The sequence below is a fragment of the Zeugodacus cucurbitae genome, chromosome 2, assembly GCF_028554725.1.
Source record: "Zeugodacus cucurbitae isolate PBARC_wt_2022May chromosome 2, idZeuCucr1.2, whole genome shotgun sequence".
NCBI classification, from domain to species: Eukaryota; Metazoa; Arthropoda; class Insecta; order Diptera; family Tephritidae; genus Zeugodacus; species Zeugodacus cucurbitae.
In genome coordinates this window covers 86,660,420-86,684,538 of record NC_071667.1, presented here as the reverse complement: position 1 = coordinate 86,684,538, position 24,119 = coordinate 86,660,420, and the positions used below count along the sequence as shown (strand labels likewise).

General features: G+C 38.3%; 1 protein-coding gene across 9 annotated transcripts in view; it reads left to right on the top strand.

Moving 5' to 3' along the window:
* Positions 1-24,119, top strand: part of LOC105214370 (octopamine receptor beta-2R) — a 118,755-nt gene that overhangs the window by 30,934 nt on the left and 63,702 nt on the right. Inside the window, exon 1 of one of the 9 annotated variants that reach the window (XM_054226059.1) lies at positions 20,178-20,365. The exons of 7 other annotated variants lie outside the window; for them this stretch is intronic. The gene's annotated coding sequence lies outside the window, so the exon portion shown is untranslated. Of the gene's footprint in view, positions 1-20,177; positions 20,366-20,405; positions 20,602-24,119 lie in introns of those variants that run through there. One more of the 9 variants, XM_054226058.1, reaches the window with a different exon arrangement.

Below are 24,119 nucleotides of genomic sequence, written 5' to 3'. Positions count from 1 at the left end.
ATAATTTTTAATATCTTTTTCTCTCGCATAAATTTCCGAGATTCTCCAAGATTGCATGCCTCTCTGCAACTGCAAAAACAAAACTAATTAAAACTCACTCTGGCTTTCCGCTAACCACATTTGCTTTATCATTCACTGGTCAGCCTTTGCTGTCAAGACCTGTTGGCATTTGTGCCACTTGTGTTTATATTGAAATTACAACTTGCTCGCACTTTGTTTGTTACTTTGCTCAGAAATTCTTGATTATTACTTACCGTTGTTGTTGTCACTGTTGTTATTATTATTGCCCTCGCGCGCTTCATATTGTGAGTCATCTCAGCCGTTGCTTGCTTGAAATTGCATAATATCTTCTGGCTTACTTTACTTAGTTTTATTTTGTTCTTTTATGCGGCTTCAAATGCCTCACTGCATATTTCTTATATTTCTGGTATTTATTTTATTTTCTTTTAGTTTCTATAAAAATATGCAACCTTAAAGTTTTCGCTCTTTCGCTCCGGCCGGTTTCCGTCATGAATTTCACTTTGCTGCACTTTCATTAATTGCTGCTGAAGTTTTACAATTTGCAATCTGAATTCCATTACTTAGCAACGCGTTCGCTTAATGCACTTCTTGGCGTTAAGACTTCTGTTGGGCTTTGTTTTCCTTTTGTTTCCTCCCTTTGGGCTTCGCTAAGCCGTTCGCTATTGGCGTTGCAGCATTTCGTGCGAACTTTCAGACTTTTTTGTTTTTATTTTTGGTTTCCGTCAGCATACGTAATGCCATTATATTCTCCCTTAATTACACCATAATAACGTTACACATGTTGCTTACACTTCGAGGCTCGATGATCTCATAAATGTAGCCTTCCCTTTTAAAAATGACACCCAAGTATCGATCATATTTTTTATTATGATCTAGTAAAGCTTGTTTTATTTTGTGAACTAGTACTTAAACATAAAGAACATTGTTTTGAGGTCTCATGTCACTCACAGCATACTTTTATGAAAATACTATTCGGTCTTAGTTTTCGATGTTCTGTTTGGTGGCAGTGACCCCACTTAAATCCCTTAGATCATCTCCAAATCAAAAAGCAATTAAATTCAGCTGAGTTGTGAGTTTTAAGTTTTCATAAATGCTTTGTTGTTGCGTCGAAAATGAATTCATAACTATTTTGTCGATTGCGTTGCATGCCTTCGGCTTCGTCATACACACCACATACGATATGACGGTTGAGTGTGTGTGTATTTGTGTGACTGCGAACGATTACATGCACCGCGACGTATTAGCGCAAGCTAAACTGGTATTAGTGCTGTTGATGTGGCACTCGGCGAAGCGTTAAACTGCAAGATTTACGAGTATTTGCTTGTGTGACTTAAGAGGCTTAGCGCGCGCTATTCTTAGCAACCGGCAACCGAGCGCACGAAAAGGCAGTGTGCGGTGCACTTGCGCCCGTTTAACGGTTGAAATTCCTCGCCTCGCTCCCAATGCAAGCTATCAAAGTCATTGTTTCGCTGTGATGAGCCAAAACCCAAGACTCATGAGCAATTGTGAAAATTTATTGCATTTTTATTGATTGCAACTGCGGCGCGCGGTGCTTACAGACTGCACGGGTTCTGGCTTCTGCTTGGAATTTATAGAATTTGTGTGAAATATTAGGTGGCTTAATTAGAAGTAAAAGAGTTCAGCAAAGGGGTACTTAAATATATTAAAGTACTTGGAAAAGATAGTTGGTAACTGTGGAATAGTAAATACGTGAGCTTATGAGTTCAGACTCCTATGCAACGAATTTACTAAATATTGTTCTTTCAAGAATGGTCCTGATGGGTGCTTCCTCATCTAGAACAATCACGAATCTTCACCATATTCACCATATTTACTTACACACTCAGTTGTTGTATTCTGGCCATGAAATGAATATGATATATAACGAGTTTACTACAGATCAACACATACATACACCTAAATGAGACACTTCAAAAACAAAAGCACAAATGAGTATTGTGTTTGGGAAATGTGGGTAAAGAGATGGAAATGAGATCTTGCATGCAACTTTATTAAAAAGCCGGAATGCCAGCCAATGAAAAAGCGTGTCAACTTAGCATTCCAACGAAGTGACACAGCACCGAGACACAGTGGCGGTGTGTTGCCGAGCTAATGTGGGGGTTGTGGGCAATGTAAGTATTTACGAGCGCAGAGTGAAATTTCATATATACCGCTTGTGCGCTGACCCTTTTAAGGGCAACGCTTGTGCGTCCTCAAACTAGAAACGTCTGCTGTGCCAGCATTCCATCACGTCTTGATATATTAAAATAGTTCGGCGAAAAGAGCGCAGACTTCAGAATGCTTAATATTGTACCTAGAAAAAAGGACAGCAAATATCGCTGTTTAAAATCTCATCTTCTATGTAATACATACAATATATATGTGTGTTGGGGATGAGAATGTTGGTCACATTGATTCTTGTTGAAATCCAGTGTATATTTTATTAAGAGAAGTGTCAAGAAATTACAACAAACTAACAAAGTGCCGAAAAAAACTAAAAATAGCAAAAACAAACTATAAATAAATGGCAACAAATGCCAACAATCAATTTGGTCAATTGATGCGGAGCGCCCACGGACGCAAGTGACGCGCGCACGGGCAACAAATTAAAATTCCTAAGCGAAGCGGTAATTTCATTTAATTTGCTTCGGAATAAAAACCAACACAAATAATCTCTGAAGTACCGAGGGAAGCCGAATAACAACAAACTCGTAAAGAGAAGTGTATGCACACAGGCACATTCTGGTGCTCAAGCTTATTGTTGTTGTGGAATCTATGACTTAGTGCTGACCAATTTTTTTTGTATTTCAAATAGTTAAACGGTTACTTTGAATTTTATTTCAAAATTTCAAGACATCGGGAGTTGTCAAAAGCAATTGAAAAGTGGGCATGGTCCGCTCACTAATATGCCTCAATTTACAAGTCTATTATAGCAACACATGTTCCGTTATGGCATGAAATTTAATGGGCTAATATCATACCCACCTTTCATAGTTTTTTAAATACTGAAAGTGTGATAATAACGAAACAGTGGTTTGGCTAGATTAGATTAGGTTAAGAGATCTCATAAGATCTCACTTGGACAGCTGAGATATCGCCGTCCTTTGTGGTACCCCAAAAAACTTTTAATGGATCAGAAAGACCAACAAGATTTGACAAAGCGTTTGGTATCCATTACCCATTTCTTAAATCGGCTAATGTCAATTCTATTTCTATTAATGGTTGGTGGTTCTCAAAGGAGAAGAATTTTCTTATAAAATGAGAACATCGCCCAATCTGTTTATAACCTTCATGTTAACGGTATAAGAAGGTTTACACACATTTTCACTCACCATAACTCTCCTGACGCAATGCAGCCTCATTTCTTTTTTGGTGAAGTCAAATTCTGTTTAACTAACCGTGTAATAATAATGTCATACTCACCGACATACGTGTATAAACGAGCAAATGCTACTAAACTGACACCCGTTTGTTTGCTGACACTCACACGTCCGCATAAATTCCCGGCTGGAGTGCTTCATTAGCACCTGAACATCGCAGCTCCAGTCGGAAGCAACGAGGCGTATGAGTAATTTCTGATGGCACAAATGTGCTCAACATCGCCATGCCACAGAAGACATACCTACATATATAATCGTATGTATGTATATATAAATGTATATGTGTGTGGGACTTATACGCATTTGTATGTGTGCTGGAGGAGAGAATTGAGTGTTTGCGTAAATGGTGCCATTATGAAAGTAGATTTCTGAGGAAATTCTTGTTACTGTACATCATAAAGTTTTTATGGTGACAGAAGCAGCAGGAAGCTGCTGACTTGCATGCGACGAAGAGGCCGCATAAGCGCCTCCTATGGGCGTGTAATATAAATAAATGAAATTTCATTAACTCACACATAAGAGCACCCAACTTAAGTATATGCGCATTACAGTTAGTGTCCTTCATTCATACATTTCTGTCCACACATGCTGCTGTTTTGAATGCGAGCAGCGCCACTTCGGCAAATAGCAGGGACCATGACCATGAGCGCCTGAGTCGGCAGGCCCATTTTCGCTTAATTGAGCATTCTATTGCCATTAGTGATATCCGTAATCTTTAATACTTAGCGGTCAATATTTTTTATACTGAAGGAGGCCAGTCACAAAAACTCTAAGGAAATTCAGCGGTATTTATTTATTGTGATATTACCGTTATTCTGAAGTGAGTAACAAAATCCAAAACTGTTATAATCCGTAATTCATTGACTAAATCGAAATTGAAGAAATGTGTAGTGTCTTTCAAGAGCAATAGTGAACATGTTTTGTGGCTGAAGCTGTTTCTTATATTCATAAGACTCACAAGACTTTGGCTTTTTGTTTGAAGATCTTCTCTCCCTTCTTTCCACTCCACCGACTTTGGTATGAAGCTTTATCTGTTTGCCAGAAGCCGCTTTCGGCAGCCGCTTAACTACCCCAATTTACATGGTTTTGTATTTCTAATCGGCCTTCTTATCTCTCTTCAAATTTTGTACGCATTTTGTTCTTCGTTTTGTTGCTTGATCTTTCATTTCGCTGCTTCACTTCATTATGCTGTCGCTGTGTACCTTTTTAGTTCATATTTACAGGCATCAGCGGCTTTTCCGCTTTCACCTCTCCCCAGCGCTCTTCTGGTGTCGTCAGCTTTTCGATGACCTTTTATTCGACTTTCTTTGTTATTATTGTAGTCGCCGCTGCGGCATTAAGCATCTGCACCACTAACAATGTGTGTTCTATGTGTTGAGAGCAGTTGGAGCTTTGTTTCAGCTCATAAACATAAAACGTTCAAGTGAAAGCGAGCCGAGGTGTTGGCGCCGGCACCCAAAGTGGCGCAGATTCACACCGTGACACGTCGCTTAATCGTGGCTATCGCAGTCTTTGCTGTAGCCGCCACTCAGCCCTCGTGGCAGCGGATAAAAAGCGCTGAAGTGGTCCTACGGGTTCACAGTTCAAATGCTATCCTCTGACGCTGGCGTGAGGATGGTGGGTAGCGCGGTCGCAGCTGTGGCATGGCGAATGTGGAGTGCGTTTGTTTAGTAAACGAAATCTCAACACCACCATCATCCCTAAGCGCACATAGAGTTGGTTGTAGATTTTTATTTTTCTCTCTTGTTTTTCTATTGTCTGTGGCAGGTGTGGCAATGCAGTCTTTGGCTAAGAGATTCAGTGGAATCTGTTTCTGTTATCTCAGCCTCGAATTATTACTTCTATTTAAGTTATGCGAGAGTGACGAAAAATATTTTTGTATTAATTCATTTTGCATTAAACATTTAAGAGTATTGAATCCCGGCCAAATTACAGTTGGCCTTAATTAAGCTACTAAGTTTCATGCGAAAACTTTTCATTGCAATTTTAATGTCAACTGTCAAATGTGCAGTTTGATTTGACTTTCTGTTCAGAGAAGTCTGCCAAATTCGCAGCCTTATACACACATACATACATACATACTATATATGGCGTTGGAGAAAGTAGAGAAGGCCGTTCAGCTAATACTCGTACATGTATACCTTCTATTCAGACCGAGCTCTTTTCACTTTTCATACAAATTCAATTTACCCAAAAAGGCCGAGATTCTGCTTTAAGCACAGTCAAGGTTAAAGGCTGAGAATAGCATGCCTACTCGCATATACTTGAGCTTGTGTGCGCGAAAACTTTTCTAGGTTCTGCTCAATACACACAAATTATAAACATACATATATAAGTATGTATGTGCGCACCACACTTGGCAACTAACAATTTCAATGGCAAACAAGTTATCATCGAAGAAATGTGACAGCTGCTCGCTCAATAAATCCGTCACCCACGAAACCCCACCCGTTGACGGTGTGCTGGAGTTGCTTGTCACCTGGCGGCGGGATTATTTACGAATTTCTTTCGTGTTTTCGCCAATTTTATCACGCACACAATCCACAGCAAAAAAGGAATTTCGTCGAAAATCCAAATAAGTTACAAATAATTTTTTCGGCTTTGTGAAAATTACAGCGTTGTTATTCTTGTTGTATTCTCGGCGGTGTTGTGTTGGCGTGAAAAGCTGCAGTAAAATACAGTTAAGGAGTGTGTATGTATGTATGTATGTTGGTGGTACCACCTACAATACGGAGCCATTTGGGTGCGTATACGCAGAGGTGTTCGCAGTCTAGCACGCACGAAAAGATTTGTGAAAGACGCAGTGTGACCAGGCGTGGACCTTGCTAATTTTAGTATTCGAATTAGCTATGCTGAAAAAGGAAAGGAACGGAAAGGGAAACATTTTGAAAGAATCACAAAATTATTGTATTCATTCAATTCGTATGTTATTTATTGTTATTAAAGGTACTCTCAACTTACTGTGTGTAATCGCATGAACCTCATATGGGTCTCCAAATTTTCCTATAGAATTTGTTATCAAAATAAATAAGTCTCATAAGCCATAAAAAATAACAAAATTGGTGGAACCATTACACGAGTTTTTTTCGTCTCCAAAGTAAATATATATACAGTAAACTCGTATATAACGGCATAAAATATCCTAGCCAACTTTATAATTCTGTCTAAACACTTATTCAATGACGGGGAGGGGAAGAGAAAGTCCCAAAAGTGGGTAAATTTTAAAGTGCTGAGAGTTTTCGGGAACGCATTTCCAAATAAATGACGAATATTCCAAATAAATTGTAAATATAAGAAACTCAAAGAGCGTTGTGACCCAACAAACTCTGGCATTAGCAGCCTTATTATCAAAACTGTGTATACAAAGTGTGGAGCGAAATGCTAAACACACAAATTGAATTGAATGACTTATGGCACCATGGCGAAAGTTTGAATTACTTTTAAATATTTACAATTTAATGCTTTCGAGGGCCACCCAAACAAAGTTCACATTTTGATTAGAAATATGACATTTGGAGTAGGGATGAACTCGCTCGGACACTAAGACTGCGCAAGCAACCGCAGAAACCGCACAAAGTTCACTTTGCTCTTCACCGTACTGTTGACACACAAAGAGTTTATATGTTTAACAAATGTGTGTATGTGTTTATATATTTAAGTTGAAAAGTGTGTATCGATGCATTTGGAACAGTTTTGGAAGAAACGGCCAGCATATTGGCCAAATTAAGGCAAACAGCCAAAGTAAATATGTGCATACGACTGCACATGAACTCATACTCACATACGCATAAAGTAAATTATATATATATGTATGTATGTATGCATGTATGTGTGCGCATATGCTTGTGCTGCTACACAAAAATGTATTTGATGTCATGTAAACATTTTGTTAAAATTTTATAATGTCAGCAAGAAGATTTTGATTTATGTGCCACTTGAATTTTATAGACTCACACAAGGCATGGAGCAGATGCATGTGAGTGTTTGCATGTGTGTGTGTGTGTGTTTGTGTGGCAGCGTAAGGCGCCAAAGTTGCCTGGAAGCTGTCAGTTGAGTGCTGCTGCAGAAAATACATTTCAAAGCGAGTCAGTTGAGTAAGATGCGAGTAAGCTACATACATACATACAGACGCATTAGGTTCGATGTAGATCCCAATTGAATGCCAAAAAGTATAACGTTTAAAGAAACTCAATTCTCGCAACTTTTCAGATAGCTTTAATATTTGATCTTCGAATGAAACTCTATTCTGCTCTTTTGTTGATAAAGTAAGTGCAACTAATGCAGTGAATATATGGATGTATTAAATGTATGATAAATGTATGAGAGCTCATATACATTCGCCGAAATATCAGAATTCCAAGATTCTATTGGAGCATTGAGCTTGATTCTTCTCAAAACTTTGTCATAAAATATCTCGAAACTAAGGCTCCAACGAAAGACCTCGAATGATGTGGCTGAGGAAATCGAATGTCACTTAGACACTTATTTACCCAGCTCTCCAAATGAAATGATTATTTTGCTCCAATCGTAAGTTCGCAATTGCGTCATCTTGCCTGAGAACACTCATCAGAAAGAAATATTGTGAGGAAGTGAATTTTACATTGTTTTTGCACAACGCAAATATGATTGTTTGAAATTCGCAGCGAAGCGTGCAAATAAAGCAAACAACAATCGCGCTTTCCGACAATTTTCTACGGCCCTATATCAAATGCCAATTCCAATTTCAATTCTATTGTACGAGCATTTCAGCTATTAAACTAAATTAGCATCAACCTGTTTGCGTTTGATGCAATTTTTTCTCCATTTAAACGCACATACACATGACTTATATAAATCTGTTAAGGGAGTGCTGACGTCGGGCGAAACCGACCGTATTTATTAGGGATATGAGACTAAAAAGAGATTTGAAAGTATCAGTCCAGTTTGGATTAATTTTTATGTTCGTAGATTCGAAGAGAGGGAGATATTTCGTTGTTCTTGGGTCTATCATCTAGAGGTGTAAGCAATTCAGTAAATTTTTAAGCCCAGAAACAAGATAGGTTAGATCTAGAAAGCTCCAAGTCTACGCTCGAAATATTCTGAGACATTCGGGTTATGTTTCATCAATAATAAAAATAACGGGATTGTAATCACATTCAGAAGTACATTCCCGTTATGCAATAACGGTATAAATGGTGTCTGTCGAATGCGAAAAAAAATTTGACTGCCAAATAAATGCCGACAACCGCAAGGCGTCGAAAAGTCAATAAAAGAAACATAAATCCGCGAATATCAACAAACACATTTATGCGAAGACACTTAATTGACTTAATTAAAAAGGGGAAAGTAAACAACAGAATGCCGTTCGCAAACACGGCAATCGGGATGAAACACACCGAAATATGAAAGCGAATGCGAGAAACGGTATCGGGGGTTGGACGGTTGGACGGCGCTTGCCAATGGCCAGTTTCAGCTTTGTTGTTGATCTCAGAAATGCACAGCGTGTTTTATTGCCATTTTGCTGTGTTGTTGTGCAATTATTGCGGTAAAAATAAAACATCGCCGATTTGAAATACAAGTTCATGTGTACACAGGCACTCATGTGCGCGTATTTAGACATTTCCTGTCGAATATTCTGCTCTGCTCCGAATGCTGCCGACGTCTTTTCCAGACGTCAGTTCCATAATATCAAAGAAGTAACAGTACAAGGGCTCTAATGTCGTGTTGTCTTTCGGTGGCTATCCTCGGATTATTCCATTTTTATGCCACATTTTGAGAAAAGCTAGAGTAAAACCAAATACGGAGAGCGGGAAACATATTTATACTTTCTAATTTACTATTAGATATTCCCAGAGCCTTATTGTGTACTATTTCTAAACCTCACCCTTATTACTCTCTAGGTTAGAGGTATATTCCACTCGTACTACAGATCGAACCAAACCAACTCTCAATCAATTTTCTAAATTCTCAACACTTTCGACAGCTTTTGCGCCAGTAGCTTAACATTGTTTACCTAGTTTAAAAATTTATGGGTGGCAACACTCCAGCAAAATGCATTTGGACCAAATTATTTTCTAACCACACAACAACAACAGTTGCAAACTATTGTTGTTGTTGTTGCGCTCATTAAGGTTTCAGTGTGCAAGCAAAACAAAACGGTAAACAACGCAAAACCAAAAACAACAATGCATCGGTGTGTATGAGTCGCAAAGAGTGTATGGATGAATAAATTGCTTTGCAGTTAAGTTAAGTTTGGCAATAAATCACGTTTGACATGCGAAATTGCGAAATGACGTTGCGCCAGTGCCCAATTTGAAATTCGCAACCACCTGAGGTAACCAAATGTAAATGCAGGCAAATGCTCGCCACACACACCAGCTCACGTTCGTTCCACACCAGTTTCAAATCAACAGTAGTTCAAAATACTAGTTGGTATCCAGAATTTATCGAATGAACTGTAACTAGTGGGAAAAACGGCGGACGAATAGCACTTACAGGGGCTTTTATCAATGAGTTATTGCGTTTCATCCACATCTAAACCAGATATGTCTTCGACTGGTGTGAGCTGACTGACTGATTTGACCCTAGTTCATATGTTACTAGTTGGTAAGTAGTTTGTAGCAGCTGATTTCCCTTCAGGTCATGCATATATACTCTTATGAGCGATGTGCTAATCAACAGAAGCACTGATTTACTCATACGTGTGCAAGGTGAAATCCACCAAAATACATAGTTGCCACAATTTATTTATATTTATTTATTGTTTCACGTTTTTTGTTCGGGTGTTTTTGTTTTTTGCTCGCGCAACAAAACTAAATCGGAACATATGTTGTTCTAATTTTATCAAGCCATTGGCGCAAGTTCATGGCGTGAGCTCTCCTATGCAATGCGCTTAAATGTGTGTGTTTTGGTACGTTTGTACGTCTATGAAATTAGGCACTTTGCACTTTTTGTATTCTTTAATTTCGTAGCCCACACGTTTTGTTTACTTGCATTTAAGAGATTTTCGATTTTATGTTCTACTTATTTTTTATAGACACAGTCGTGCGCTATAATCGGCAGTCTTAATGAGTACATTTCCTCATCATTCCATTCAAGGCCCTTCACCAATACATAAAAAGCGAGATGTTCAAATTTTGGAACTCATTCAGTTTACAGATAAAGATACAGGTTCATAGTTAGCATTTCATTTACTCTAATTTTAGTTTGAATTCTATAATTCTATTAACCTTTTTAGATATTTTAGCATGTATCATATGAAGTATGTTCACAAAACCATTAAAATTCTGAGTTTATTATTTTGGCTGCAATTTTGTGTACCGCTTTCCCCTAATTGGATGTCTGGTCTATAGCAACCAGCCCTTAGTTATCTCGAAGAAGTGTTCCCCTGCGCTCTTTGCCAGTTTGCTACTTTGGGGCTTCCGCTGTCATGTGGGGTGGCAAGTGCGTCAGTCGGCAGCTGTCATTGCTCTTGGCTGGCTGACATTGAAATTGCAAATAAATTTGTGTTTCCACACCGACACACACACACACACACTGTACTTTGTACATATGTAGTACATGAATGGACACATGCTCGCTGACAAACGTGCAGTCGCTCATCGCTCGCCACCTCAAGCGGCATCAGCACGCCGCCGCCGCCGCCGCTGCGGTGGAACCCAATTTGCAGCTGTGTTGATTACATGATTTTCATGTTCGAATTTTACAAAAACATCGCAGCAATTGCTGTGGCGTCAGCAGCGTCTGTGTGTTTTGTTGAGCAAGCAATGCAGAAAAACATTTTATTGTTGTTGACATTTTTGTTTGGCTTTTGCTGAAATTCGAAATAAATTTCGTTTTGTACTCCTCTCTCCTTGCTACACAGTTTGTTTTTGTTGTTTTTGTTGTTATCGTATTTTTGAATGTTGCCAGTTTTCCTTGTTATTCTTTTGTGTTGTTCACTTTTCTTTTTACTTTATTTATTTTCATTTTTATTTCCTTTTGATTTTGATCCCAAAATTAGCGGCTGCCATTCTCTTCAACTGTCACGTGTTTATTAGTGAAAAGAGGTTGTTTTGTGTGTAGTAGGATATACATGGAATCAAAGTGTAATCAATGTTGGATTCATTCCAGGAAATTCAAGCTTTAACAAGTGTGAAAAGCATTGTAGCAATTGATGTACTTAGTAAATCGATTGTAAATTTTGCCAAGTTGTCTGAGATCTGGTTCCACGAAATAGTTCTATTTTCGTAGTTTCTAAAACAGATTCAATAGAGTTTTGAGGCAAGCTCCTGTTAAACAGAATAGTTAAGGCTAAAGGGATCTGTGAAGTAAACAGTATTCTCTTAATTTCGTCTGTATCTCTTTCAAATATTTTTAATTCTTCTATCTGTACTTTCCTACACTTCCTGTTGAGTGTACACCAAGTGATTTTCGTTCACAACTGAAGACGCAAATTGCTAACTTGTCGATTCTCCTTAACTAATTAAAGAACTCATTTGTGTGATTTACGAGTTGAATGGTGAGTGTGGATATGGCAAGTTAACAAAAATTACTACCATTTCCTCGCTTACAAACATATATGGCTATATAGACCTCACATGCAAACTAACGGTAACGCTAGTTTTCGTATTCGAGCAGTGGTTGCTTAATAGCAAAACCGACCCTTTGTGGGTTGTAATTAATATCCTAGCCCACAGTGTAAGTATGTATTCTTCTCTGCGCCTAAAGAAGAAAGAGGGAGCCGTGCGGTGTGCGGTGAGCGTAAACTGCCTACATTCTATCGAATTTCTTTTGTGGCGTTTACCACAACATTTAGTTGAAATTGCGCATGACTTAACGGAAATTAAACGAAAACTTGGATTTTGGTGGTAATTTAGTTGCACCCTTGCGAATTGCTATTTATGATGGGAGAATTTGCTGGTGGATGTAGGAAATGCACCAAATACCATCCACTGATTTCTGCAATGGCATGAGAGTCATGGCGACCTTCTGTGTGGGAGCCGGATGTAAGCATTTATCATCGACAGACCAAATTTAATGGAATGTGAATCAGCTTCGATAGGTTCTTAAAGTATTTGCGGAGTGTATATCGAACACCTCCCTTTAAATACTATTCCAAATCTATTCTAAGGTATCAGAGAAAGTTGTCTGGTGTTCTTTTATCAGAGAAAAACCGACATAAGAGACACTCCATCTCACGATTTTCCGCAAATATAAGCTTTTGCGTTAGAACACGGAGTAAACTGCTTTTCACTTTCTACTTTCCACCACACTATAATCAGCTGAAAACCAAAGTCGGCTCTTAATCTTTAAATATTTTCTACAACGAATATGATTCGTTTAAGCTAAGGTTTAAGCGAACGCAAATTCAAATTGCACGAACCCGAAAGTGACAAAGGTGTGTGGGTTGGTTTGCCTTTATTCATTGCTTTGTTGCTTGAGGTCCTGCAATCTGGCTCTTTTCTGTTGTCACAAATAATTAATTGAATTCACCCTAATGACCATAATTGAATTATTCAACTTTTGTGTGGCTTTGCGCTCGCCCATGGTTGTCTTTGGATGCTGGACCGCACCAGCGCTAATGAAATTGTTTAGTTTTTTGTTGCTTTTCTGTTGGTTTTTGTTGCTAATATCTCATATTCCAGTCGGTGGGGGCTAATCGGAATGTCTTAATGGTTTAGTCGTAAAGGGATAGCTCAAATGTTGTCGAGATCAAAGTGGAGAATATAAATAAATAAACTCGATTACTTTTTTGTAATGCTCTCTCCGCAGTTAGCCCCTTTCGCAGCGCTTTTAGTTTTAGTGAAGCTGACAGCTTTCAGCGTTAATGAGTCACGATTGGGTGTCACCGCCGATGAACCGAACGAACCGAATTTCAATTGCGCTGCTGGGAATCTTCTATTGGGCATATCAAAGTTACAAGACACACTGAGTGGTTGCTTTTATCGACTTGTTGTTGTTATTATAGCTCATTAGGCTACTCAGTTATTAGTGGAATATATATTTCTCTTAATTGTTTGATGTTCGAGGCTTCGCGGTTTTGGTTGTGGTGGATGTGTGCTCATCAATAAATAAGTAATGCATAAAGAAAACAACTCAACGAAACGATGAGCCGAAAATCTGTTGAGCTCCACGGTCAGTGGGTGTGTGTCAACTTACAGCACCGTATGCTGAGTAGATCCGCATTACAGGAATCGACGATAGGAGTAATTTACAATGCTGCTGGAATTGTGTTCGTGTGTTTGTGCTCTGCTTTTGAGCAAACAAATTTGACTAGCTTCGCTTCACTTGATTGCCGTTTGTCATTTGTCAAACGTAATTTGCTCATTTGCCTGCAATCATCGCGGACATGGGTAATGTCAAGGCGAACTGCCATACATTCCCCTTCGCCACTTCAACGAGCGCCTCGAATTACCGAGCCACACATATCGCCTCGCACTGAGTGCCTGAATCAATGGCGCTTTTGGAAAAGATGCTCTGCCGAGCACGCGCTGCGAGCTGCGAGCTGCGATGTTGTTATGAGTGTGGATCTCCAGGTGGAAGAGCACTCATAAACAGTAGCTTTTAGTGCCGCCAGACTCCTTGCTCGCTCGCTAAATGGGTAATGTGATGCTCGGCAGCCAGTCGTTCAGCTCATGGCTCAATCAATCAAATGGAGTCCTTTCAACTTTGGCACGACTTGCAAAGAGCACAATGCCACGGCACTCTGATTCGCCATGCCTCACACACTTTTATCCTTCATCTATCAATACATATGGATATGTATATAAATGAGAGTGTGTGTACTGAAACTAAGCAACGCGTCGTCAATATTGACGCGTGTTCGCTCATACATCCATAATAAGCAACGTATTGACGACTTAAACACTTCCAGCAGTTCGGAATGTGAGTGCTTATTAAGGTATTTATAGCGCTAATAGCAGAAAATCCAAGGTTGCGAATCATATTATAAGTCTGCAATTGTTGAAATTTAATCCTTGGTTATCGATTCGCCATATTGAATGGAATCATTTTTTGATAACTAAGAAAAGATAGTATTATGTTTGAACAGCTGTTAATGTGTGTTCGATTCGCTACTCTCTAACGCTTTACGGATCTCTAAGACTATAATCAGAAGTAATAATAATTAGGTTTTGTATACATATGTATGATTCCAGGCGTGCCCATCAGCCGTTTATGCAACTCTGGCAAGTAATTTTAACGAACTCAAATGCCTTTATGATCCACTAAATCGCGTGGGAATGAGCACTTGTGGGTATGCCCTATTGCATTATTTGTTCTTTATATCATTACAACTAATTGAAAATGGAATTTAATTGCGGTAAATGAAATGCGTCGACGGGCGCCGCCGAAGAAGGAGAAATGAATAAAAAACTGCCTGTGTGTGTGTGTGTGTTGTGCTATCGCTGACGTGTTTGTTAAATTGTTTGTTGGTGCTGTTGCTGCTGGTTTTAATTGCAACATGCAACGCTTCATTAAACATAATGCCTGAGTGTAATCTTAAGCTTTTTACTGCATTTTTCATTTGCCATTTACTGCATGTGTCGACATGCAGCTGTGTGTTTGTTGCTATTGTTGTTGGTGTTGTTGTTATTACACGTGTCAGAGGCATTAAATGAGCAGTCAGAATATGGGTTGAATTTATAGCTCCGGCAAAAATGTGCACAACAAATGCGAACAAATGCGAATCAACGAGCAGACTTCGAGTGGCATGCACACACACCCACACTGGCGTATAAATATGCATCTGCCAGTTAGTTGGTTTGCGAGAAGCCACATGCTGGCTTGATCACACACACCTACACTCACGCATGTTCTCGTGTTTGTGCTTGTGTTGGTTGGTGCAGATGAATATAAATTATTCCATTTAATGCAGCCAGTGGCCAACTGTACGTGTGTGTGTGTGTGTGTGAGGATAGCAGAGCAGAGCAGAGCAGAGCTTTGATTTGCACAAGTTTATCTTATTTAATTGTAAGCAATTTATGAAGTTAATTTGATCTGAGGTGTACCTTTACTTCAGCATGCAAGCTTTCTTCCGGCTAAACCAACAACAACACCTATATATTTACATTGCATATTTAAATCTTGAGTACATGAACTGCTTCAAGTTGTGGATAGATATATTTCATAAAATAAATATAAATTCTTCGGAGTTGCTCTTTATTAGTTTTCTGACTGAAATCCGAACGGTAAAATAATTTAAATAAAAAGTTTTTTTTTGAAAAAGTACCGTTCCTTGTTATATTCATTAAACCCCTTGAATGAGAAACAGATGAGTCTTCAATTTAACCGTGTCTTTTTTTATGTGTTTGTGTGTGTGAGCGTGCTCATACAAAATGGTCTCTGGAAAGCTGGATCAGATGTGCTCAAATAAAAGTTAATTTGCTAAATAAACATTAATTAAACCCGATGTAATAGTGCACCGCATTAGGAAGCACACACACACAAACACACGTACGTACATTTTCAAACACTTATTTATTCTGAAATGCAACAAACACGTGCAGCCATGCACTCACACCCTCTATTTAGATCGCCAACAACCGCACGACTACAGCACAGTTGCATTAACCGCAACGTTTCCAAACCGACTGGCAAAGCGTATATCCATCTACATACATTATATATATACATATATACGAGTATATATATATGTATGTACAACTATATTTGTGTACTCGTAAATAGAAAATGAGTAAATGCTGCTCAGCAACTAAGCTGCTTGCCAGATGTGTGGGGATCTATGGCGAGGGGGCGACGGTTTGACGAAGTGTGTAACCTGAAGCATTAAAATTAAATCAAAGTTAAGTAGGTGGTAAGTAGGTTGGAAATTGGCGATGAAAGTCACAAAAGTGGGCGTATCACTTCTGCTGTTGGCGTCCGAAATGGTGCGTGGCGTATACGTAACACGAATCTGTGGCTTTGATGAATTACGCAAGCGAAAAGTGCCGAATGATACATATTATCATAGAAGTAAATTTATAAATGACATATTTAGTTTAAGATATTTGAAAGTTAACCTGTTCAACAGAAAATAAAATATTGAGTTATGTAAATTTAGTTAAATTTTTATGGCATATCTCTTCCTTGAATCGAAGTGATCATGAGGTCATTATGTTGGGAATAAGCTGGCTAAACGAACAAATGTATTGATTCCATTCACTTTTCATAATTAATCACAAAATTATTTTCTGAAATCTCTGATAAATAAGCTAATGAAATTTTGGCCAATGAAGAATCATGAAATTTGGAAATGTAGAAATATGAAGCAGTTTTTCCGATGACTACAAATTCTATAACAACAAATGCTCGGTCGTCTTCCCACATATTTATCGAAAAACAACGGAAAGCTTAGACAATGCTGACAACGGAAAAACGCCCCTCTCTGTGGCTTTAATGTACAATAGCAATAACAACAGCAACACTACATAGTATATAAGAATTAATTAATATGCAACAACAACAACACGTGATGCGAAAATGTGTTGTTTTTGTTGGTTGTTCGGTTGATTGTACAGCCAAAAACCGCAAAATCTGTTTCTCATCTCCCGCGACGTTTGATAATCGCGACCTTGTTATTCGATATTCAATATCTTTCATCTCGCCCTGCAATGTGTTGCGTAATTCACATTTTACGCTAACAACAATCTGAACATGGGTATTTGAATCACTTTCTATTCACACATATTCTAACAATGTGCGATTGAGTGAGCCAGCGGAATGCAAATTAATACGTTGGTAATTAAGTCATCATCATTTTGGAGCCTCCCTTCTTTTCAGACTAGTCTACAGAGTACACTTACGTGGTCTCAGAATTGCACAGCCACCACTAAGAAGGACTCAGATGCATATGTGGAATTTATTGTTTTTTAAGACTAGGTGTAGGGTGCTCTGATACACTTGGATACTGCCAGAAATCGCCGCACCTTACCTCTTCTTATGCATAATTCTTTTTTTGTTGCATCTATAATCATATGTAAATGCGGCGCCGAATCCAAAAGCAAACAATCAAAAAGCAATCAGTCAAAAAGTTAATCGGCTGTCTGCCCCCAAACTAAATTGGATAAACAGCGAATAAATTTACTCAACGCTATATGTATACATATATGTAAGTAGTGTTTGTTTATAATTTCTGATTTGCAGCATTAGTGCTAGTCAATTAACATTTGGCGGATTTATGGGCGGGAAGTGTTAATTCGAAACTTGTTATTGGCAATTATTTGACGGGATAAAAGCGATAAAACGCATGATTAACCATTGCACGCCAGATGCGATTCATCTCCGAAATCTCACTAATAAATAAATAATGAATATGCATATGAGAGCATGCACGAGCGCATATGAATATCCGATCGGTGAAGGCATATGTTTGGTTGTTCACTCGTTGGATTGCAGGTAGTCAATGGGGAACGCGAGAAGATCAAAGAATATATTTTCATGTTCGACTTGGTTCGTCAAAGGGATTCAATTTGGTATTATCAAATATTCACATAACAATGAAACGATAAAAAACGACTCATGTTCGGAACAATTTTTGTAAGAAAACTTCCGTTTGTTTAGTGGTTCATTTAATTAATGGAATTCTATATTTTCTAAGCACCTTTTTACTCACTTAACGTATACACAACCAACAACATAAAGTCGTATTTCCAAGTGTCTGCGATTGTCTGCTCGCATGCCAGTTCGCTTATGCTATTCGTTGTCATTTGACTAAATCTTCTGCTACTTATCCACTTAAATGAACTGATGATAGGAGCACTAACATCATATTCAAACAAATAAGCATTCATATAATGCAAATATATTTAAATGAATGGATGGATTCACGGGAAAATGCTCACTGTTTTAAGCTCTGGTTGTCAACGGACACATTCTTGACATGAAAGATTTTATGGAATAACTCTACATTTCTCTCAGGAACAAAGCTTGAACAATAATTCCCTAGAGTTTGAAGACGTAGAACTGCATTTCGGACTATTAAACATATAGTGCGGCGAGCGCTCCATAAAGAAGTCTGTTCGCAGATGGTTTATCTACAGTTCGGTGGATTAATTCACCTTTTATGAGGAAATTTATTGTAATTATATTTCTAAGACCTTCAAATCTTTAAATTATAAATAACAAGCTACGTATCAGGTTAGTATGAATAGTGCACTGAAGGAAGGTGAGGAGGCGGGGCTGCCTTAGGGTCACACTCGCCCAATGCTGTTCGTGAGTACACACTTCGTAGAGCAAACATTTTTGGCATCTATTTTTATGCATTCGATTTTATTTTTATTTTGTAACAGCAGATACTTGTTTTGTTTGTTCGATTGTATGGATTTGTAATTTTTACATTCGATTTTATGATAATTTCGACGCGACGTGCCATTTCGTCGAATAATCACTGCCAGCGCGCAAACGCCCATCAAATTTATGTGTATTTATTTTTTCATCAAATCTCGCATTATTTTTGGCAGTCATGATTGATGCTTTTAACGGATTTAGCGGAGATTTCCCTCCGCTTCTTGGAATCGCGCAGCGAATTCGCCGCTGAATTCAATCAAGTTAATTATGAAGCGAATGCGAAAAAGCAAGAAAAAAAGCGAACAAGCAATAAAATCCGAATGCAAAATCATCGGGTTCGTCGCACCCACTTTTAATTGATGCAAATGGAAATTAAATTTCATTTACCCAAAAACACTTGTGGCTGGATTTGCCTACTCTTTCTCTTCTCTTTGCAATTCATTCATGCATTAATTCGTTAGTGAAGCCGCGCGGCGTCGTTTGTTTGACACAGATTTTGGTTTTTTTTAGCGTTTTGCTTAATGAAACGAGACTCATAACTCAGCTTCGTTCCATAAATATTTGGCGTGCATCAGCGTTTCTGTGGCTAATCAAGGCCGATGGGCAAGCAGAAGTGTGCTGTTGAATTCAATTATATGTGTCACATATGTACATATGTGTGCTCGACATATAAATAATCTATTTATATTTATGAGTGTGGGAGGCTTTGCTATAACCCAGTTGGAAGACGCGTCTTTTATGTGTAACTATGGCGATTTTATACTCTCGCAAACAGTTTCTCTTAATCAAATCTGAAGGCTAATGTTGGGGCAAATGTCAGAATGATCAGAATGCTGAATGTCAGGTCCATATCTTCATCGAGTGTTTTGTAAAGTCTATCTTGATTGTGATTTGAGCTCAGGGCGCATCGGCTGGTAGTCACTTTCTTGGACCATAGTTCTGTAATCAGACACGAATAGTTTGATGTATGTACATTTGTAGTCTGACTTTTCAAGAGAAGAGAACTAAGCACTAATTAAGACTACTTTGTATTATCGCACAAGATGAGCGACACATTTTTCATAAACATTGGAAGCATCAAGACGATATGAATATACATACTTTACAACTATATGTACATATAGGTATAGTCAGATATATATATTTACACATACAATGTAATCAAATATATGTAAATATGTAATTATATTGAATACCTCCGCTTACATTCGAATTGCACACTTAACGCCGCATTTGAATTGTGAGAGCTTTCAGTTCCTGCTTGTGGCGTGCGAGAGGGCGAGTGGAGGGGGTGTGTGGTGGCCGAGCACTTGATAAGCATTTCCCGCTGCGCTGCTGTGACGGCTTAATCATTCATTTGTATACAATATGTATATTTGAAGTGAAAATCACAACATCAACAACAACAACAACAACTTAAGCCGCAAACGCTAACAATGAATAATGCAAAATGCTTAAATCAGCAAATTAGCGCTCGATGCACTCTACTGTTATTAGTTTCTTAGAAATGTGAACTCATAAAGTGCCAAGAGCACGCGTGCTGAATTCGGAATTTGTCAATATCATTCATATTGTAGTACTACTATGTAGTAAATGCCATGCATACTCGAGTGTGCATTTACATGTGTACTCGTATTTGTAAAATTTCAAGTGTGCTCCCGAGCATTTTCAAATCGGTCGTAATGAGCGAGTAATCCGATTAACTGACATTTAATCAAGTAATTATATGTGACTAGTGAATTTAACGGAATTATAAATATGTGATACAATTCTACAGCAAGTGATCCAATTAGAGTATTATTCACTGAATACTATTGATATTGATGAAGTGCTCTCAAGTCGACCGGAAAATGAAGCGTTGGAAATGCAGAGAACTCTCAGTCAAAACTTACTTTGTAAAGCGATTCCTCAACTAGCAGTTCCAGCCTTTTTCTTTGGTTATACTTATCTTAAAGTAATTTATTTCACTGTTTTAAGATTAGATGAATTTGAAGCACATTTTGAATTAAATTCTTTATTAAGTCTATGCGCTTAAACCAAATAATAGGCGCCACAAAATAACAAAAAAGATAAGAAACAACAATAACAACTAATGTGCAACATAAATGACCTTTTTTAATAGAAATATCTTCTTGTGCCATTTCATTTAATTTTCATTTCTAAGCAGCTCATAAACTTGCCTCGAATTAATTACTCAAACAAAAACGAAAATCGTTTTCATGTCTGCGCCGCGCTTTGTCTCCGAAAAGGCATAATAATGATTGATGATTGCTTTATGACTCTGAATATAGCGCATGGAAAATTAAGAAATTCTTATTTTGTGAAAGAGCAGAAAGTTTTTACTTAAACTCTCGACTCACGCGGCTATTGAATGTTCAATTCAGATTTGAGCGAATTGATAAGAGGTGTGCTCGTAAGTGATATTCATATTCTATTGAATGTCGGGGACCGCCAACACAGTGTAGAGTGGCCGAACCGTTCGGAGTTTTCTTAAACATTTAGGTTCTTCTATTTGGGATAGAAAAACAATGGACAGCTTTGAAGGCATATTTCATTCATTAACGATTTTTTCTCCTTCACTGTATAAGTGTGAGTTTTATTAGACATCTTTAACAAAGTATTTTGGAAAATCCGCTTCCAGTAGGGGTATAATAAAATTCTCCACACTATAATTTCTCAATTAGTACAATTCCCTGAACTAATGGCAGTTTATGTTATCCGGTCCACTCATATATGCAACATTTTATTTTCGCACATATCTTTCGGCCGCTACTCACAGACTTTTGTCGATAAACACATTAAATGCACATTAAGTTCCCAGCATCTCCATAATTGTGCGCCTATTAGTATTATATTTCCCCGAATAGGAGAGTATGTATGTTAAAATGAAGCTCAGTAGCACTACTTATGAAGTCTTCTCAGTTGTCGCTTTTTAACTAAATTATAATATTAATAACCATTTCATAGTGGTTAAAGTATTCGTACGTGCATCGCCTGTAAATCGCCAACAAATGTCATTTATATCAGAGAATATATGGTGCATACATATTTGTGTACGGTAGAGGGCGCACTAACACAACTGGTCGGTCGGCCGGCTACAAAATAGCGACTAATAGCACAACAACAAACATACGAATCAGTATTATCGTGCATGCCATAATGTGTGTAACGACTGTCGCGTGTGTCATCATCAAAAATACAACAACAAAAAATCATCAACGCAAACATGAACATAAACAAGGGCATCAACAGCCACCGACACGAGCTATCACGAACGCTCACCAACAGCGGCAATTAGAAGACAGTTTATGGCCATTAGTAGGTGTAATTTATGTTTTCCAGCACATTTTGAGGCCGACATAAGAATTAGAATGAGCCATACACACTTCATATCAACTGTATTTGCATGACAGCTTTCGGTTCATAGATAACAGAGGTGCTTCAGAATAATAAACAAACAACAAAAATGCTTTCCAGCAATTTGCAGCCCATAGAAGCGAAAGAAGCGACAATTCATCTTTTAAGCCTAAACAACTCAACACAGTGTACACTTCAGCAAAGACTCTATTGGCAAGCTGACTTTGCTTCACTTTTGTATTTATTTATTTATTTACCAAATTTACCCTTAAACTTTTTCTATTTCCATTTCTGTGTTTCTTTGGTCTATTAATTAAGCCAACTGAGCTGGCAAGTGAAGCATTTCAATTCACACTAATTAAGAATTTATCACCCGAAGAGATTCTGTGCGACAGCCGAAAGTATGGCAGCCTTTGGGAGAATGTGTGTGACTTGGACTAGAAGAAGACAAGCGATGAAGTGTTCATCTTCAACACAATCGAAAGACACTTCTTGCTGGTCATTAGGTCCCCAAAGTGTATGCGTGTGGTCATGTTGAGACTGCTTGTCCACACTCGACAGCTGCAAGCAACCACAAATTTATTCCGGAATGCTCATTGATTTCAATCACAGCTGCTACTAGTGCACCTCTGAAGCTCTGCAGCTCTGCGCAAATTGGTTTTGAATAATGTGCAATCATATTAATGCATCAATTTGACAGCTTTGCCCCATTCATTACGGCAATTTTATGAAATTACATTCGAGCAGCACCACCGATCCGATTTCAAGGCCAAAGAAGACGCATGCATCGTTTAATTAAAATTCTCTCTCAGTCAGCATGCGACATACTCGTATTTACAAGGCTCCACAACTGTACTTATTGTCTGATTAATCTCGATTGTAATGCAAATCCATATTCATCATTTTAGTCATCGGCAAATGTTGTCTTTGTCCTCAACTGACAAAGTGAAATCATTTCACGATTACGGATCAACATTTGCTTCTGTCATTAAATGTGAGCTGGTAAACAATGTGTGATGTACAGTTAATGTTTAACTGTAATTGTAGTTGCAACCCTGCCGGTAAATGCACTGGGTCTAAAGTGGAGCGGTTCCCAGTCATTTGACACCCAAACTTTGGAAGTGTCAATGATCGGCGTCCCATCTCTTCTTCTTGGTGGTAGGAATTCTTACTAAATTCAGCAGTCAAAAGTAAATCATCCTTTAGTGGTTCATAGTATCATTCAAAGACATATCTTAGTTTATGGTAATCTAGGTCAAGAGTTGTAAGAGATTTAAAAAAAAAGTGTTGCAACATTTTCCCCAAAAGTTTACTAAAAAGTTTATTCGACTGCGATGGTTAATCCTGGAGTATTTCATAATCTCCCTGCAACGTGAAGTACGAGTATTAGAACCGATGTGGAGGATCTCCAAGATTTTAGTCTATGTGTAATCTACTTTATTGATTTTTTGTAGGAAATATTGTGGTAGTCTTGCAAGTATTTTAATGAATTTTCTGCAGTTTCTTTCGGGATCTCCTTACTTACCTTCTGTCATGAATACTTGTGTAAGCTGAGGCGCTGGATGGCGGTAGTAATCATTTAACTGTTGTTTCTCAAATAAATAGTAATGAAATGCACTTTCCGTGCCTTGCAAGCTCTGCAACGAAATCACTGAAAGTAAATACAGAATCATATATATAAGTATGTATGTAGAATAATGCATTCGGATGCCTGCGCTGATAGGCAAACACACTTAACGCACGCAAATGCTGCCATCAATCGAACGAACAATAGGCGTCAGCACAATGAGAACAATTACGGGCATTCGCACACATTTTATAAACATATTTACTCACACGCACACACACACACACATACACATAAACACGTAGAAGTAAACATTTCTGTATGCATTGAGTTAAACACTTGCCAAAATGTTGACTCAAGTGACATTCTAAGCACTTCAGTGACAGACAGACAGATAGACAGAGCAGCACGCGTCGGCAGCCAGCCGAGAGCAGAGCCAGTCCCAGCCCGGAGTCAGGCTGACAAGCAGACAAGCTGACAACAAATATGCTGAGAATTCCATAATGGAAATTCGATATGAAATTAAATTTTGTAGCTGCTTAACTGCT